The sequence below is a fragment of the Rousettus aegyptiacus genome, unplaced genomic scaffold, assembly GCF_014176215.1.
Source record: "Rousettus aegyptiacus isolate mRouAeg1 unplaced genomic scaffold, mRouAeg1.p scaffold_m13_p_9, whole genome shotgun sequence".
Classification (NCBI taxonomy): domain Eukaryota; kingdom Metazoa; phylum Chordata; class Mammalia; order Chiroptera; family Pteropodidae; genus Rousettus; species Rousettus aegyptiacus.
The window spans coordinates 20,431,271-20,451,589 of record NW_023416312.1 but is presented as its reverse complement, the minus strand read 5'-3'; positions in this window follow the sequence as shown (position 1 = coordinate 20,451,589).

Here is a 20,319-nt window from a genome sequence, read left to right as displayed (position 1 = left end):
TACGGATTAATTAAAATTTATGGCACAAACAGGTGGGTTTTCTAGTTAAGAAGTGAAGCCGTTGATTTTATTGTAAAACACAAAGCTACAGTTCTTGTTATGCAAAGATGCATGAATGCTTTGCCCTTCAGAAATAATCTCTATAATCTAAAATTTAGACCTACCTATACCTGTGGAAACATTTTATGAATATAACAGAAGTTGAACCTATTAAAACAGTTTATACAAGTCTGGGTTTATGAAATGCAACCTAAAGCATGGTGTGGTTTCTCTTGTATATTATCTTATGAAATTTGCTTAGCTTCAGAAATGCAGGTAAAGATTGTAATAAGTACTAATATCTTCTAAGTATGCTATAGAATATCAAGACTTTACAAGAGGTAGATTGGTAAATGCTTACATAAATAAGTAGAGAGAGAACGGGAAATAGATCAATTCTGAGTGGGTGATAACCTGTTTATGAGAGATGGTTTTCCTTTAGTAAAATTTGCTGTAGTGAAGTTGCCTACAGTAAATTGAAATCTCCATCTCTACTAGTGACATCCAGCACTCCCTCTCTTCTCACTCTCAGCTGATCTTTGTTCTCCTTATTTTACTAAGAATATAGAAGTAACTCTGTCAAATTGTCTGGTACTTCCATTACTTTGACCAGTGTGTGTATATATATATATATATATATATATAACTGCCCATGCTTTCATGGCCAGGTCACTACTAATTCACTGAATCCCACACATATTCAACTATATGGAGATCTCCAGGAGTTCTACTTTCTGTCTTCTCTATAATAAATTAGTTCCTCCTTGTTGGGTTATTCCTAGCCACGTACAAATGTTAAGAATGCATACCTCTCAGTATCGAAAAACATGCCTCTCTTTACCTTTTATCCCTGCCAGCTACTATCCCATTTCTCTGATCCCTCTCCATAGCAGAACAAATTGAAAGATTGTCTATACTTACTGGCCTCACTTCTTATACTAGTGTCTTTTGAACCTAGGCTAATCTGGTTTTATTCCTCTCCAGTCTACTGAGACTGTATTTTTTTAAGTTCACCAGTAACATAACACTGTCGAATCTAATAATCTGTACTCAGTCCTTACCTTACTCAACCCATGAGCCCTGTTTGGAATAGTTGATCTCAAACTACTTATGGAACCCTTGGCCTCTAAGGACTCATTTGATTCTATTATCTCTTTAGTAAGCCCTCCTCATTTTCTTTTGCAGGTTTCTCTCCTTGTTCCTGTCCTCTTGAGTTCTAAGAGGTGAGGACTCAGACTTATGTTCTCACCTCTTTTTATCCCCCCTCATTCCTGATGACAGCCTGTATAGTCACACATAGATACCAGTGAATTCTAAATTGATAGCCCCAGCCTTAACCTCTCCTTTAAATCCAGATTCATATTTTCACCTACTATCTGAATATTATGCCCATGGATGTCTATAAGGCTTCTCAAGCTTCCTTAGGTACTCTGCTCAAGTGTTATGTTATCAGAGATAACCTTGTATTAAATAATAACTACATTACTCTCTAAACCTCTTGTTGTTTTACTTAACATCACTATATGCATTATACATTTTTTGTTTGTTCATTTTAAACCCACCCCCTCCAACACACTCTGACGTATGTGCTCCAGTAAAGCAGGGGATTTTTTTTCATTGTGATTTTTATCTCTATTATTTGTTTACAGTGAATAGCACACAGCAGGTATTTAATAAACATTTGCTGAACTTTTAAATAAAATAATAATATAATGTTCAGGATTTCTGTAGTGACATCAGCAAAAATGGCAGAAAGAGAAGGGAGGCTTATCTATTCACAGTAGTGAAAAAAAAACAAGCAAAAGTGATCAAAATCAACTTTGCCAAAAATCTGGAAAACAATCAAAAGCTCTAATGTAACAAAAGAAATGCTGATGAAAAAGCCAACTCAAATGTCATGCAAGAACATTGTGGTGTTTTACTGTAACCTTGCCACATACCCCTTTTTGAAATGTCGACACTCTTAAAGATGGCAGTCCATGTTCCTGGTATGATTATCTAGTTCAAGGGGGAACATAGTGGACTTTGTTACCAAAGACTGATACACTGTGTTTGCCTTTGCTTCACCTAACTTGGAACACTCTCAGAGACAAACAAACAAACAAACAAACAAACAGCTAATCAGAGAGTATTCAAATATTGAAAAAGAAATTAACACTCTGTTGACTCCTAAGAACAAAGATTAAAGTTGAGGAAAACAACCCACATGCTGAAAGCTAAGTAGGAAAAGCTGGAGAGAGAATTGCTTTACATATATAATAAGAGCTTTGAGAAAGTTCCCATATACAATGGGCAATGTAGAAAGACATGTCGATGCCCAGGGCAGGTTTTATGCTCAAAAAATTAAAAAAAGGTCGTAAGCTTTCACTTAAAGCCGATCTCAATGCTCAGGACAAAAAGGAAATGAAGGCTAAGAGTTGTAAATGGCCTGGCTAAGGGTTAAAGGACTTCCCCAAAATAATCTGTGAAGACTGGGAGAGTTCTTTCTTTCTTTATTTTGGCTCCAGGCATTTAGTAAAATCTCTCAAACCACTGGCTGACCAAACACTGAAAGAACAGATAGTACAGAGATCACACATGAAAAGAATACAGTATTTTAAAAATACTTTTAAAGAGTTACTAAACAAACAAATAACTGCAATGCACATTAAGCAACAACAATAAACATCGAGAAGAATCTGATTTTTAGAGTTAACATCACTGTAATATTAAAAAAATAATTTTTAACAAAAATCACAAGTCATATAGAGAAACAAGGCACAATGGTCAATTCATAGGGGAAAATAAGTGAACAGAAATGGTCCCTGTAAAGTACAGACATTGGACTTACTAGACAAAGACTTCTAATCAGCTGTCTAAAATATACTCAAAGAGATAAAAAAAACATGGAAAATAAATAAGAAGCTAGGAGAATAATATTTTGACAAATAAAGAATATCAATAAAGATATAAAAATTATGAAAGAGAAACAAATAGAAATTCTGGAACTGAAAAATGTATTAACAGAAATTTAAAAATTTACTAGAGTTTTCCCCCTCGCTGCAGATTTGTGGAAGCTGAGGAAAGAACCAACACACTTGAAGATAGATCAGATGTAATAATCCAGTTCAAGAAGCAGAAAGAGAATAAAATGAAGGAAAATTAACAGAGCCTAAAGGTCTGTAGGATTCCCCAAGAGTACCAACATATGCAAAAAGAAAGAGGATTGACAGAAAGTATCAAAAAGACTATTTGAAAAAGTAACGGCTGAAAACATACAAAATTTAACTTAAAAGATATAAACCTATAGATCCAAGTAGCTCAATATAGAGTGTTAAGCAATAGAAATAATCAACAAAATCAGAAGTCGACCCTTTGAAAAGATCAACAAAATTGACAGCTCTTTAGCTAAACTAAGAACAACAAAAAAAGGAAGACTGAAATTACTAATGTCAGAAATGAAAGTAGGGACGTTACTACTGACCTTACAAAATAAAAAGGATTTTGAGTCTAACTAACAATTGTATGTCCCTAAATAGAAAAACCTAGATGAAATGGACAAATTACTAGAAACACAAAACCTAGCAAGACTAAGTCATGAAGAAATAGAAACTCTGGATAGACCTATAACTAGGAAAGGCATTGAATTGGTAATAAAAACCTCCCAAGAAAGAAAACCCCAGGACCAGATGATTTCCCTGGTGAATTCTACTAAACATTTAAAGAAGAATTAATGCCAATCCTTCTCAAACTCTTTCAAAAAATAGAAGAGGAAACACTTCCAAACTCATTTTAGAAAATCTGGATAGACCTAAAACAACTATAGAGGTTGAATCAGTAAATAAAAACCTAATAAAGAAAAGCCCAGGACCAGATGTGTTCACTGGAAAACGCTACCACACATTCAAAGAAGAATTGATACAAATCCTTATTAAACTCTTCCAAAAATAAGGTGTGCATAGGACATTTTATGATGCCAGTCCTCATATGGACCTGATAGCAAAGACAGACAAAAATGTAGCAAGGAAATAAAACTACAGACCAAAATCCTCAATGAATATAGTTGCAAAAACTCCTGAAAAATAAAAACTACCAAACCGAATCCAGCAGTTTATGATTACACACCATGACCAACAGGAATTTATCCCAATAATATAATGTAAGAGTGGTTAAACAAATAAAAATTAATCAATGTAATATGCTACATTAGTGGAATGAAAGGGACGAGAAATAACTCATTATGTTCTAGTTGATGCAGAAAACTCAACTTGAGAAAATCCAATACCTGTTCTTGATAAAAACACTCAACAAACTAGGAATAAAAGGGAACTCCCTCAACATGATAAAGTGCATTTATGAAAAAACTTGCAGCTAACATCCTACTTAATGATAAATAGCTGAAAGCTTCTCTAAGATCAAGAACAAGACAAGGAAGTTCACTTTACCCTTTCTATTAAGTATTACACTGAGTTCTAGCCAGAACAATTAAGAATAATAAGTAAATGCATCCAAATTGGAAAGCAAGAAGAAAAACTATTTCTATTCATAGATGATATGATTATATATAGATATACATACATATGTGTGTGTATGCTAAAGAATTCACAAAAAAATCCTGTTAGAGATAATAAATGAATTCAGCGAAATTGCAGGATTTGAGATTAGCACATTAGCACTCAGTTGATTTCTATATATTAACTGAACTGAACTCTCTAAAATGGAAAGTAACAAAACAATTCCATTTACAATAGCATCCAAATATAATAAAATACTTAGAAATAAATTTAGCCAAAGAGGTATAAGACATATCCTGTAAAGTAAAAAAAAAAAAATGCCAAAAGAAATTAAAGAAAACCTAAATAAATTGAGAGACATCCTGTGTTCATGGACTTAAAACTTAATATTTTTAAGATAGCAATATTTCCCAGGGTTATTTTCAGAGACTTTATAATTCTAAAAAATCCTAATGATCTTTTTACAGAAATGGAAAACCAGATTCTACAATTCATAGGGAATTCATAAGGGATCTTGACCATATATATGCCAATATATCATTTGAATATATATTATGAGTGAGACATTAAAGAAATTTGATAAAAATCTTATTTTCAATTTTAAGATAATATTATTTTTGGAAGTTATGAACATTAAATTACAATTTCACAAGTTAGCAAGAACATTGGTTTTTATTCTTTAAAAGTATAATTAACACTAATGAAATCTTATGGCAAATTCAGGGAGAAACTATGTTTTTTCTTTTAGGTATTGCAGTTACAGGTACAAACATACCACTGGATTTTTACTTAAATGAACTTATTTGTCTTGGCATCATCACATCCTACTTTTTAATTTAAATATTACAAGCAAGCATAGTGTAAAAAGGATGGATAACCATATCTATATCTTGTTTCCTTAGGTTTCATAAATGTCAGAATATGTCCTTAGTGATAAAATATTTTTTGTAAATTTAAATGATATTTTCTAGACTTATTTTGAGATGCATGATTTACTTGAATCAGCTTTTACTGTTCTGTGTTCTAAAAATGTTTTAATGAATCAATCTGTTATTGTCGTATAATGAAAAAACAGGTGAATTTTCATAAACTATATACTTAGATTTGTGCTTGTGACCGTTGAAGTATGAAGTCAGCTGCATTAATCTTTCATAACTTTGTAAGGGAATTTATAGACTTTAAATTAGTAACATAAAGGCTCTCTTATTTTTTTATGAATGATCAAGAATCAAGTAAAATGTTGATAAAAGTGGAAAGAGTAGTTTTAGAATCAAATAAGTCTTACAAGTGTACACCAAGATTTCAGTGCATGCATAATTTAATCACAGACATATTTCATATTGTATTATTTTTTAGAAAAATATTTCTTTTTATTAACCATATGGTATCTCACAAAACAGTGATGCATGAAAAATGTAGAGGCTATAAAGACAAATTGGAAGATAAAAGCCTTATGTAAATATTCTAGACAACCATATACTTATTTATACTTATTTATAATCTCTGAAAATTTATGTCATTACTATAATTTATAAGATTTGTTAACTTGTAGAAGTATTTTAATCTTGCTATCTCAATTTACTTAATTATAAAATGGAAATAATTAAAACATTTAACTCATAGGGTTTTTTTTCTGATAATTAAATGAGATGATATAAACCAAATACTCAGAAGAGAGACTGGCCTGTATTAAGTACATAATAGTTACTATTAATTACTATCTGTAGTATATTTAATAATAGCTTGATAAATTTGCATTAAAGAAATAAAGATAACTTTTGGGGAGATTAAAAGAATCTTCAGTTGGGGAATAGTGAAGGCAATTTCTTTTTCTTTTTCTTTTGACTTTTATTAATTGTTTAGTAACAAATCTCATCTTGGGTGAAAAGTCCTTGATACTGTATGTCTAAGAAAAGTATATAGCCAAAAGTACTTTAGTGTCATGAATCAAGGTGTTAGTCCTTTTTAATTTGCTGCTGTTACAGATAGTAAAAATACGCATAACTTCTGCAACCTCTGAATACCTGTCACAAATATGTTATTTTTCAAAATAGGGTCCCATGATCATTTGATTCTGAATCCCTTAGCTTCTAGTTAAAGTTGTTCATTTTAAAGAGCAGCTTTCTGGATACCAGCCAAATGAATGAATTGGAATCTCAGGTTGGTCTCACCAAGCTCTCTTTTTAGCAAGCTCCATGTATGTATTTTTATACATAGTAAAGTTTGAGAAATTCTAATCTAGTATGCCAAAAGAAACTTTTTTCAATCATTTTGCCTCTGGCTTTCAAAAAAGTGAGAATCTTCTTTCTTCTCTTCCTCCACCTGCTCCTCCTCCCCTCCCCTTCTCCTCCCCTTCCCCTCCTTTCCCTCCTTTCCTTCTCCCCCTCCCCCTCCTTCAATTTCTTTCTTTCTTTTTCTTTCTTTCTTTCTTTCTTTCTTTCTTTCTTTCTTTCTTTCTTTCTTTCTTTCTTTCTTTCTTTCTTTCTTTCTTTCTTTCTTTCTTTCTTTCTTTCTAACAAATAACCTTGATTTCCATCTTGGATTATACAAGGAAATGAACAGTGGTTACTGGCAACAATTTTAGGCTTCAAATGGAGGCCCAAACCTGTTATAGAGTGGAAATAAATATACCAGAAACCAAAGGTTTAAAAACAAAACCAATGAAACTAACGGGTTTTGATGTAGTTTCTATTCTAGAAAGTGTGATAGACCATGAGTTATATGGTTTCTTATCTGAGAAATCCCAGCTGTCCCTTATGACACTTCCCATAGAAATAAGGATAGACTTCTTAATAGGGCTGATTGGTATATTTCAAGGTAAAATGGTAATAGTGTACTTGTAACATATTATACTGTAATTTCTGTTTAAAAGTAATTTCTTAAAAAATATTTATTGAGGTAAGAATACCTCCTTTTGCATTTTCAGTTACCTGTGGTCAAGCAGGATCTGAAAGTATTAAATGGAAAATTCTAGATATAAACGATTCATAAGTTTTAACTCGCATGCCATTCTAAATAGCTTGATGAAATCTCGAGCTGTTCCATTTCACCTGGATGTGAATCATCCCTTTGTCCGGCATATTCACATGATGTAGATGCTCCCCACCCATTAGTCACTTAGTAGCTATCTCAGTTATTAGATGGATTGTGGTATCACAGTGCTTATATTCAAGTAACCCTTATTTTATTTAACGCCAAATTCACATAACTTTTATTATTGTATATGGTTATAATTGTTCTATTTTATTATTAGTTACTGTTAGTCTTTTACTGTGCCTAACTTATAAATTAAACTTTTTCATAGGTACGTATAAGAAAAAATATAGTACATACAGGGTTTAGTACTATCTGCGGTTTCGGGCATCCACGGGAGTCTTGAAACATTTCCCCCCACAGATAAGGGGGGGTGGGACTTTTGATACTTGAATTCATTAAGTGATAGAAATTCTAATGAAACACTGCTATGACTAGGGGACATCTTGTCATTTATTAATGTGACTCAGAGAAAGTATTTTATACACTTTCCTTTCCTGTTCTGTTCCAGCTATAGTTTGCTATTACTTGTTATTGAAAGGTTCTTTCCTTGGCAGTAGAAGTGATGGTGTTGTGACTAAAGGTCATTTGCAAGTATGTACCATTTACCTGAGTGCCAGGGATGTGGCTTCTTGGTTATTTTACCTCTCTCCAAATTATAGTCATTGACTCTATGCATAATCATCCTTCTGCACCAGAAGTAGGTTTTTTACACCTATTTGATAATCCCTAATGCCATGACGGTTCACTATTTCCCTAATATTGATAGTGTTTGTTATCTTGCTCCCCACAGATTCAGACTATTGCTCTTTATTGGAACTAGATAAGAAGAATGTTGGTAGAGTTTCTTGCCCCTCTCTTTTGGCTGTTGCTTCCCTCTCACAGGCCATTACCACAGTGGAGATTTCTCAGGGCTCTTTCCAATCTTTCTTGTGAGTGCCTGTTGAGTTCGTTGAGAGCAGACATAGAAGACTTCTCTAATTTCCCATGCCCTCCAGGTTTTCACATTGTCTCACCAGGTCATACTTGGTCTTCACCAATTGTCATTGATTCTAGCTAAGCTCTTCTTATCAGTATCTGATTATGTGTATTCCAGGTGAGTACATGTTCATCTCTCATCTCTCCCTGAAGTTCTGAGCTTTCCTTAGAGGTGGGAACAGTTACCTCAGCTCTTTGGTAGTTCAAGAAAAACCATATAATTTGAAGTTGGTTGAATTCTTTTCTTTGTAAAGATAGAAGCAAAACTCCTTTCAACTCTCTAAAACCCAGGATACATGAGTCTGAAACAATTATTCATATAGTTTTAATTTGAACAATTGGAGTGGAAATTCACATTTCTAGCAGTACCTTTGACAATAATGTCACATTTTTTACTTGGAGTATGTTTCCTCTTAAGTTAAAAAGATATATAGCATATATAAGTATTTCATAACTACTAAATTATTTTCAGGATGGTTCAGAAACATGTCAAAATGTTTCTTTTTTATTTCTAGAAGATAATTGATTATATGGAGTTTCCATAGAGATGCGGTTTAAAATTTATAATACTCAATCATTGTTCAAAGTGCTCTATTAAAACCTAGAAAGTGTTCTGTTGGAATTTTAACAGTTGCTTTTGTCTTCTGCAGACGCTATCTTCTTTTTTCCCAAATTAAAAATATAAAGTAGAAAATTGCAATCTAAAACAAGGCCCATGAGAACATAAACATATAAATTTCTTGTGCAGCTTTTTTCACAAAAGTTTCTGTTCAAGGTCCAGAAAGTTATAGGTAATATAGAAGTGTTTCCTTTATTTACTAGGCTTGGTAATTACTTAATTATTGAATTAAATGTGAGGTCTTTATCTTACCTATGTTGGATTATAGTAGCAAAACCAAATAATAATGTCAGTGTGCTAAAGTACATTGTATTCTAGGTATTGAATCATTTTATCAAAGAGCTCAAAGATATTCTAGTAACTTTTATCTACAAATGTCCTTAAGAAGCACATTGATGTAATTATACAGATATCTATAATATAAATTATGTCTAGCTAGTCCATTATTTACTTAGTACGTTATTGGAAGTTAACTGCATACTTTTCACTTTCAACTGGATCATCTGTTTATATTTTAATTTTCTTTATATGTATATATATATGTATGTGTATGTGTATATATATATATATATATATATATATATATATATATATATATCACCGATGTTATATTCAACTCAGGGTCCTTTGTTTGTTCTGTGAGCCAGCTTTTCTCTCTGTGGATTCTTATCTGCTCATGTCTATTGGAACAGATAATTGGAAAAGGACTTCAGTACCTTTCATAGCAAAAATACAATGAAGCATGAATCTATAGTGATTGAGTGATGCTTGCATTACTAGGGCACAAATTACATGAGGACTTATAGGACAAGATCAGTGACATAATAATTAAAATGTTCATCACGTTAATTTGCCATTTAAGGCTTTAAGACAGTAAAGCTAAGTATAACCAGAATAGTTTATACATATTCTTCAACCATTCTAATGCTCTCAATTTACATCTAACTGTATCTTTACTATTTATTTCACATATTTATTCTGGATCCAAACTGTTTAAAGCTGCCTGTAAATTTTAGAATAAAAATTAATTTATTTTTAGGTATTTTATTATATTACAAATGTGATACATATTGCAAATACACATAAATTTGAGCATGCTTACCAATTTTGCATTTTAAGTGGATACGTGATTATTCATGCTCAAAGATATAACATAATAAATTTCAAAAGCTCTATCAATATTATAATTTCCCTTTTCCCATAAATTCGATTTATATTTTCTGCATATCTGACTTAATAAAAGTATAATATGTGACATATTTGTGAAAAACATAAATTATTCTATTTATTTGGACGCTAGTGCACATGGACCTGGAGTACTTTAGGGCAAAAGCACAAGGAAAATATTCATATTGTTACCTTGGGGGTGATCTAAAATCCATCACTGCCCTGGTAGTACTGAGGGGTCCTTGGTTCTTTTTGCCAATGCAGTAGAGAATTATAGATCAGCGAGATTTAGAAAAAGTAAGGTTTATTAAAGTAAGTTTCAAGAGATAAATGGGCTACACTAAAGAGGGCTGTAGCCACATGGAAATGAAAGGTATGATTTAAGTATGCTCCAGGGAGGGGCGGGTTACAGCAAAGAGGGTTATAACAGCAGAAGTAGGGAGTTCTGTGTTATATTAAGGCCATGAAGGGAAATTACAAGTGTGGTGTTAATAATTGACATGTGAGGTAATTATGATTGACATTTGGCTGTTTTATAATCTTTTGTCTACTGCTCATGCAGTAGATAAAATTCAGTTATAATTAAATCCATGAACTTCCAGGCATAGGCATGATATTATAATGATGGCATAATGAGGCCAGGTCACAGGGATATTAGTGTAGGACTGATTGCACACGCCGTTGTAGCCAGCTTAAACTGGCTACTAGTTTATGGCTTCTTACCCTTTTGTGTCTTAGGATGTAGAGGTAATTTATAACCATAAAATGAGGGTCCCGGGGAGGTCCTAAGGGAGATCTTTGGGAGGGGCCTTCATTCCTTTGTTCCCCCATCATTCATGTTTACCTAACTACCTAACAATATTATGTCTTTGTGTAATTATTGTCTGTACAGATAAACTATATTTTTATTTCTTGCAAGATCATTGAAAATTTCTCCATTATGTAGAGAAATATATATATGTATATATATACATACACACATTATATAAATATGTAATTTCATATTTAAGCTTATTTTTGAGATAATTTATTACAGTTACATTTATTTTTTTACAATTAAAAACGATAGTCTGTTTAGTTCGTTAATGGAAAAGCAATTAAAAAATAAAAATTTTAAATATTTTACTAAATTAGTTTAACATGACATCATTTTCTTTTATCGCAAGTATAATCATGTAAACTAAGAGTTAAAGTAACTGGGAGTACTTCTCTCTAGGAATCAGGTAGAAAATAACATAGAAGTAACACTGACTTGTGATTTTATTTTTGAACAGTCTGACATCAGAACTGACAGAGTGTGCAGTGTTTTCTAAAAGGAGTTTAGATAATTGTAATAAAGATGTCAAGATAAGAGAACCACAATCATGAATATTTTTTAAACACTAAAATTTAAAAACATAGTCTGCTTGGGTTGCAGAGTGCTTATTGTCCATTTACTTTTCTTACACAATACTTCATTTGAGTAGTGTTCAATGAGTTCTTGCACTTGCCGTCTTCACTTAGTTATCACACCCCCAAGTGACATTAATTAAAATTATTAATAGATTTATGAGACATAGATTGTGGTTCTATCAACAGTGAAAATAGGAAAATCTATAATAACTGCAATATCCACTTCCAGTTTAATTTCTTTCTTTCTCTTTATGATATCTGTTTGATGTTAAGAAATATGATTGAGGTCATGTTTTAAAGCCTTAATTTTAGAAACACAAGATTGGATAAAACTCCTGTTAGTTAAAGAAGTAGAAAATTTGACACAAATTAAATATAATAGCGAACAGTTTTATAATTATGCATAAAGTATATATTATATGCAAATTATAGCTTTTTACTTGTAAATTTGGCATCTAAGTTTGACTCCAAATAATTTTAAATGTTTAATTTTCCAAATATGGAATTTTCCCTTGAAATTGATCATATACCACCAGCAAACTAGAAAACACAAAATTTTGAAAAAGCCATGGATTGTTCTTATAAATTTTATTTTTTTAATTATATATCAAGATATTGGTTGGGGCATTTTATCTTCTTTGGTAAGCATTTTGGAAATGAAATGTTTTGACCTTGGTACTTGTAGAGTGATTTTGTTAAGGGTGGAAAATCTTCAAAGTGAGCCAACTGGCTAAGTCAGCTACAGGGAAGAAATATCTTTAGATACCAGAAGTTGTCCTACTTGCTTGGGTGTGGGTTTAGGAAATGTATTGTATAGGATATGAAGAGGGCCAGTGTCTGCTTCTGTAATCTGCTCACTTATTAACCAGAGTGTAGTACGAGGTGATGTATTTGTATTGCGTTAATGGTCGACTTCTGCTTTCTGTAAACTGCTTACTTGTTCAATGTAGTTTTGGGCTTTGTGAGCTGCCTCTTTTGAAATTGTAAGAGTGAAGACTTCTCAGTAAATCAGTAACAAGGAGGTGATTCCTTGAGGCACTAAAGTCCCAGGAAGAGGCACAACATTCCAGGATACAGATAACAAGACTCTACCAAGGCTATGTTTGATCTAGCAATTCCCCAGATACATTTATCTTTGTAAAGGACATTAACGGTTAACCTCTGCTTTCTGTAATTTCCTTACTCTCTCTCTTTGTTCTAAAATGTAGTCCGAGGCTTTATAAAACTGCCTCAAACAAAGACCTGGTGCTGATCTCCTCTAACCCTGTGTGTGGTAGAGAGTCAGTCGCTGGCCGGCTGGCTAATAAAGGCTCATAATTAATCTCAAATTGGCTCTGTGGGTCTTAGATTTGAACACGCCACAACAATTTGTGTTTGTGTCAGTCATTATTTTCAGATTTATCTGATGCTGGCCAGGAAGTCAAGTTTAATACTATAGTGTTTGTGTTTTGTATAATATCAGTAAAAAAGTAAATTAAAGTTAGTGGTAACACAATGGTGAGGCAATCTCTCTTTCTCCCCCTCATCTAAAGTGATGATTCTTTTGAGATCTGTATAGTGCTCAGCAAGCAGTATTTGTGTTTTAGCTACAGATAGATGCTAATAATAATTATAAAAAGATCTGTTTTAAAGTTCAGCTTTAGGATTCAAGTTTTTTGGTCCAACTTGTCTGAAAATAAATTTAGTGAGGATTGAAACCACCAATAAGTACAGAAGGACAAAACCATCCTGATTTAAATTTTAGATAATGAACTTGGGCCTCCATATTCCCTCACACATTTATTCTCAAGACTTCTCAGAAAGTTAGTATGGTAATCTGGCAAAATCAAATCTCAATGATGAAACTTTTTCAGTTGATTTGCAAATGAACTAAGTGGGAATGAGTCTAATCCACTTCAAAAGTGAAATTCCTATAGCAGCATTTCTTTAAATTCAAGGGGGAAAAAATCTATATATGTAATATTTATAAAACAAGTTGGCCACAAAATTGAACATGCAATCCATGTTGGAGCAGAAATATCTCCCCTAGTTTGCTTCATCCATATGTATTTTGTTTTATTTTGATTGCAAGTTTATCAACTCTGTTCTGATCTAATTATTTCAATGATAAAAAATATAATTGAGATGTGACTGAAACAGTTATGAGAGGAAGGTAAAGTAGTTTTAATATTTTATAATTGTTATTCTTATTAAATAAAAAATGTTCATTTTTTACAATTCAAGAAATTCCTGAACTAATATGAATTAGCCCCACCCCACATTCAGTCCTGCTCAGATGAGGTTACCATAATCAATTAGGCATATGGTTTGCCATGTATATTTGTAGGGCTGAAACATTTTTTAAACAGTAAACTGGGTAGAGGCATTGTATATGTTAGTTAGGAATGTACTTCAGCTATTTTAACAGTGACCGTATAACAGTGTCAAACAAGAGAGACTCGTTTCTCTTTCATGTGAAAGACTGGACTTGCAGGTGGTCCAGGGAGGGAGTGCAGTGCTTATGCCCCTTGAGATCATCCAGAGACCAGGTTCATCTTCTCTTGTTGCTCCACCATCCCCTACTTTGTCCTCATCTGCATGGTAGCATCTGCAGTGGAAAGCAGGCTGGTTCTCTTTATTTTTAAAATTATTATCTATCTATCTATCTATCTATTTATTTATTTAATTATTTTTATGTGTGCGTGTGTGTGTGTGTGCACGCACTTGTATTTTTTTTTATGGTGACATTGGTTAATGAAATCCAATGTTTCAGGTGTACACTTTAACAGTAAGGCATATATATATATATATATATATTTACACTGTATGTTCACCTTCCATAGTTAGATTTCTTTCTGTTACCACATATTTGACTCCCTTTACCCTGTCTACCTTCCCCTGCCTCCTTCCCCCTCCTCTTCAGTAACCACTAGTCTATAGTCTATGTCCATGCGTCTCTGTTTGTTTGTCCTGTTCATTTGCTGCTTTTAGGTTTATATCCCACATATAAGTGATATCATGTGATTTTCAACTTTTTCTGTCTGGCTTCTTTTGCTTAGCATGATTTTCTCGAGGTCCATCCATGTTGTTGCAAATGGCAGTATTTCATCTCCCATAGCTGAGTGATATTCTATTGTATATATGTACCACTGCTACTTTATCCAGTCATCAATCATAGGACACTTTGGTTGCTTCCATGTCCTGGCTACTGTGAATAATGCTGCTATGAACATTAGTGTGCAAAATCTTTTCGGATATAGGTTTTCAATTCTTTGGGGTAAATATCCAGTAGAGAGATTGCTGAATCATATGACAGATCAATTCTTAGTTTTTTGAGGAACCTCCATACTGTTTTCCATAGTGACTGTACCAATTTGTAGTCCCACCAGCAGTGTATGAGGGTTCCTTTTTCTCTGCATCCTCTCCAGCATTTGTTTTCACTTCTCCCGTTGATTATAGCTATTCTAACAGGTGTGAGATTGTATCTCATTGTGGTTTTGATTTGCATTTCCCTAACAGCTAATGATATTGAGCATCTTTTCATATATTTGTTGGCCATTTGTGTGTCCTCTAGGGAGAAGTGTCTGTTCAGGTCCACTGCCCATTTTTTAATTGTATCATTTTATTGTTGTTGTTATTAAGTCGTATGAGTTCTTTGTATATTTTATATATTAGACCTTTATCGGAAGTGTTGCTTGCAAATATATTTTCCCATTCATATGGTTCTCTCTTTACCTTGTTAACAGTTTCTTTTGATGAGCAGAAGCTTCTTAGTTTGATGTAGTCCCATTCATTTATTTTTGCTTTTATTTCCCTTGCCTTTGAGGTCAAATTCATAATATCCTCTTTAAGTCCAAGGTCCTTTAGTTTAGTTCCTATGTTTTCTCCTATGCATTTTATTGTTTTGGGTCTTATATTCAGGTCCTTATCCATTTTGAGTTAATTTTGGTGTGTGGTGATAGACAACAGTCTAGTTTCATTCTTTTACACGTGGCTTTCCAGTTTTCCCAGCACCATTCATTGAAGAGGCTTTCCTTTTTCCACAGTATTTTTTTTTTGGCTTTTTTGTCAAAAATTATTTGCCCATGTAAATATGGGTTTACTTCTGGGCTCTCGATTCTGTTCCACTGGTCTGTGTGTCTGTTTTGCTGCCAATACCAGGCTGGTTCCCTTTAAAGCCATGACCTGAAGATCATTTCTGTTTGCATCCCATTGGTCATAACTCAGTCATTTGGATGCAACTAGCTGCAGTTGAGACTGGTAAATGTCTCTTAACAGGCCCAGATAAAATTGGGACCTTCTATTATTTAAAAAGGAGAAACAAGGAACTAAATGTAAGGGAGACAGCAGTCTTCGTTTTACTTATTTACTTTGGACTTATACAACTCACTGTCTATCTACATAGCCATCCAAAAGTACTTCCTGAGAATCAGTTATACATTACGTAATTTTCTGTGCCTGGTGACACAATGTGCTTGCCCTCACACTCCCCATCTCTCCCCTACCATCGGATTGGTGTCTCTACTCTTCAGGATAGAGTCCCAGTCACTTTCTAGTTAGCAGGTGAAATCTCCTACTGAGACTAGAAATCTCTAAATTCCATTGTGCTGGACTAGGGATAGGGTAACTAATTCCAGTTTCCTGGTGACTAAGACTTTTCTCAGGACACAGGACTTTTCAGTGGGTGTTGTTTCTTGTAAACAGTAGTCTTGACAATGCACTTGGTAGTATTCAGGAGCTATTAAATATTTCCAAAGTAAACAAATGAAAAAAATTGTCAGAACAATTCTCTCATCTTTACTAGGTGTAAAGAAAGTCATTATTTTTTCTTAAAAGTGAGAGAATTATGAAATGAATATCCGCCATTATATTCTCCCAATTATATTCCATATCTCAAAAAAGATTTGATATCTCACATAGCTTTCTTTTTATTTATCAGCTAGATATTAGCAATACAGATTTTGCAAAAGAAGGAGACAGTATTATTAGGTTATATACTAACATTTTAATGATGTTATTTTTAATAGTTGCTATTTCCTTTAATATGGGTAACTTAATATTGTAATTTCAATAATTCCCAAATTAATCACATAGATGTTTAAATTTATAAATAAAATTGGAATATATACACATGGAGAGAATAGACTATTCTATTGCCAACTTTCTCAATCATTCTTTAATTTATGGAATTATTTCTTCAAATTAAAATTGGACAGATGGAAACCAATCTCACTTATCTTGGAAATATAATAATCTGGATCTAGAATTTACTTTAGTAAAATATTAAAAAGGAATTTTAGAAATACAAATTTTAGTAAATGAAAGTCTATGAGCATTTTTTCTTCAATTAATAGTGAAAACTGATTGATAGGCAAATCAGGCAAGCAGATGTTAGAATGTATTAACCTCAGAATTCAAATGTGTAATGCTTAACTGCCAATTTTCAGGGCTAAATACATTTCTAAAGTATTTTATGATTCAAATGGAACAAAATTTAAATAAGCAGGCAAATGATATTTATATTACTCTGGAAATGCAGACTCATTCAGATATGAAAAGATTATTTGGTGTCATCCTGCCACAGTTACATGAAGTTTAATGTTTGATTAAGTTTCATTGTAGAAATTTAACTGGGATTAAGTGTTCAAACCTTGATTTTGATTGGAAACCTTACCTGATGAAAGAAAATAATTCTTTGTTTAAAGAAAGATGGAATGAAATGTTGGTATGTAGGAAACATTGTAATATGTTCTCACTACTTTACTGCCTTGTACACTTATCAGGTTGTAAAGACATTATTAATCTGATAATAGGCATTGATTAAAGTTACCACCTAAAATATTTGAAAGTTGCTAAGAGAGTAGATCCTAAAAGTTCTCATCACAAGGAAAAACAATTTTTTGTAAGTATATGAGGTGATAGATGTTAACTAAACTTATTTTTGTACTTATTTCATACTATATGTAAGTCAAGTCATGTTGTACATCTTTAACTTATACAGTGCTACATGTCAATTATATCACAATAAAACTGTAAGAAAAAAGAAGTTCCTACCTCCAAAAAAATCCAGTTTTTCCTAGATGAGCAGGATCTATAAGGAATCTGCCAACATCATTTTGGAAATTTGAAAAGCATATTAGGAAAATAATCTTTCTCAAACAGCTCTTGAAAATATAATTTTTAATATGGTCCTGATTTTACTGCTTTATTACTTTTCATAATGAATAATAATACTGTTGAAAATAACTCTGAAAATATTGCAGGCTTATCTTCACCCATCATTCCCTCTGAAATACTTTTTTCTCTGCTTAGTGTTACTAAATTCAGCAAACTCATTACTTTTTGGCTAAAGACACTTAAATTTGTAAATGTCCATTTCTTTTATTTTGAAGCATGTCTTACTATATAGAAGTAGATTTTACTAGTTTCCTTTCAACTTTAATATTTTTTTTCTGTCTTTAATGGTACCTGATTATTTGATAAAATCAGCTGACCTCCTCCTCATCTGATCTTAGAGGCATCTAGTAATAACTTGATTTCTTTCCTTGCCCTTATTGCAAGAGTGTAACCAGCTTGCCTGCACTACCTGTACATCAGCCCGCTTTCTCTTCCCTTCTCACCTATTTTTTTATGAATGGACAAGTCTGGGCACAACCATAAATATAATTTTATTCTTTAGTACACGCGAAGACAAACCAACTGTTGTCCCCCTTGAGTGCAGTTTAATTACAATTTACCAAGTACATTAAATAGTGTTCAAAGAGTCATGTTGTTCATGCCATTTTGTACTTTCTAGAGTCACTTAAATCTCTTATCGTGAAAATTAAAATACTTCACTCTGTAGCTTGGACTCTGATGGGAATTTAAGAATGATCATTACTCACCAATTAATTATACCCCTGTATTACCTCATCTGAATGTAAAACCAACTGAGTAGTAAATATAAAAATAATGCAGATGGAAATGAAAATGTCACCTAATTATCTGTAAAGATGAATTAGAAAGTGGTTTGGAACTTTGGATACAATGGGCTTATTAATACTTTCCACCAAAACTGAATGTATTCACAGCAAACTGGCCAGCTGAAGGCTTTCTGTAGGGAGAAATGAAGGAGGAGGAGAAAGGTGTATTCTTTCATATGAAGGAGGAAGAGAAAGGATATATTCCTGATTCAAGTTATTGGGAAAGAAAAAGGTCTAATCATCTGTTCATGTTTCATTCCTTTACCCAGATTCACTGATCAGATAGGTTTCTTTTCCTCCTAGAGCAAATCATGAGGAAAGAGGCATGTTGAAGATGGGATTTTTTTTCTCCCATACTTTTCCCTTTTTGTGAGTGAATAAGCTCTTCTATATAAACACAGTAAGTAGGAGATAAGAATCCCCACCACTTGTTTTCCATTTGCTTCTCTTTATTCTCATCATTTTCTTTCCCCAAGTCCAATAAAACTGTCAGGCCTCATTAAATGAAAATGCCAGGACCCCTCTGCTCTCTCTCCACCCTTACACTGGTCATACACACTTGCCCACACTGACTAGGATTGATCATTTTAATACCTTTATCATTCAACAACAATCAAGTGAGCATCTTTACTGCCAGATAACATGCTCAGTCTCAGAGATGCCAAAATGAACAAAACAAACTGTGTTGTCAAGAGGTTCAATGAACATCTATCCAACATGCTTTATTTATGTATTCATTCTATTTAAATTAGTTGGTATTTGCTTACCGGGATATTACTTTCCTTTGACTTTTTCCACCATGTCACTTCTATAAGATTAAAAATCATTCTCTTTGGGCAGAATTTCCTCTATATTTGTATTTCTTCTTCCTAAGTAACTCTTGGTCCAAATGTTCTATGTGCCTCTTTGGGGAGTAGTTCAGTGACTTTTCTTTGTAAAATGTTTTCCATGAGAGTGATTTTATTGTTTAACTGCACATCAGATTCATGGTTCTCTTCATTTCCCAGGAGTTCTATAGCTTGAGAACATTGTTCCTTGATAATTGGTGATCTTTCTTGTGTTTGTCTGGTTTGATGATTTATGTGTCACACTGGTCTCAATTCACCCACATCCAATCATCTTGCTATTTTGTTTGCATGTTGTATGTAAACTCCCTTGTCAGGTTTGGTCTGTTATCACAAACAGGTACTAAGAGAAGCTTGTCATTGTTTCTCCACTGGTGTCCAGACCTTGACCCTTTGCTCTGCTCTTCCTTATTTTGTTTTCTCTGATCAGTTTGAATTATTAAGTCTCCTGTCTCCAGTTAAGTAGGACTGCCCTTGACAAGGCTGTCCACTTTGCCTATTATGACTATAATTCTTTTTTTTAAACGAGTTAACCCTTGGTTGACCTCACAAATTGCAAGGACCTTATCAGTCTACAATCCCTTACTTTTATTTTTACACCTACAGCACCTGATCTTTCTAGGTGGTCTCCTAACCAAGTTCTAACCTGCTTAGCTTCCAGGATCAGATGGGATTGGACTTGTTCAGGTTAAGATAGCCATAGACTATTATGACTCTAATTCAATGGTCAGATTTGTGTTCTGAGCTTAGTTAACCCATCAGCAGCATGTATCCTTTGGCCAGTTGAAGTTCTTTCTGTTCTTGGCTTTCTT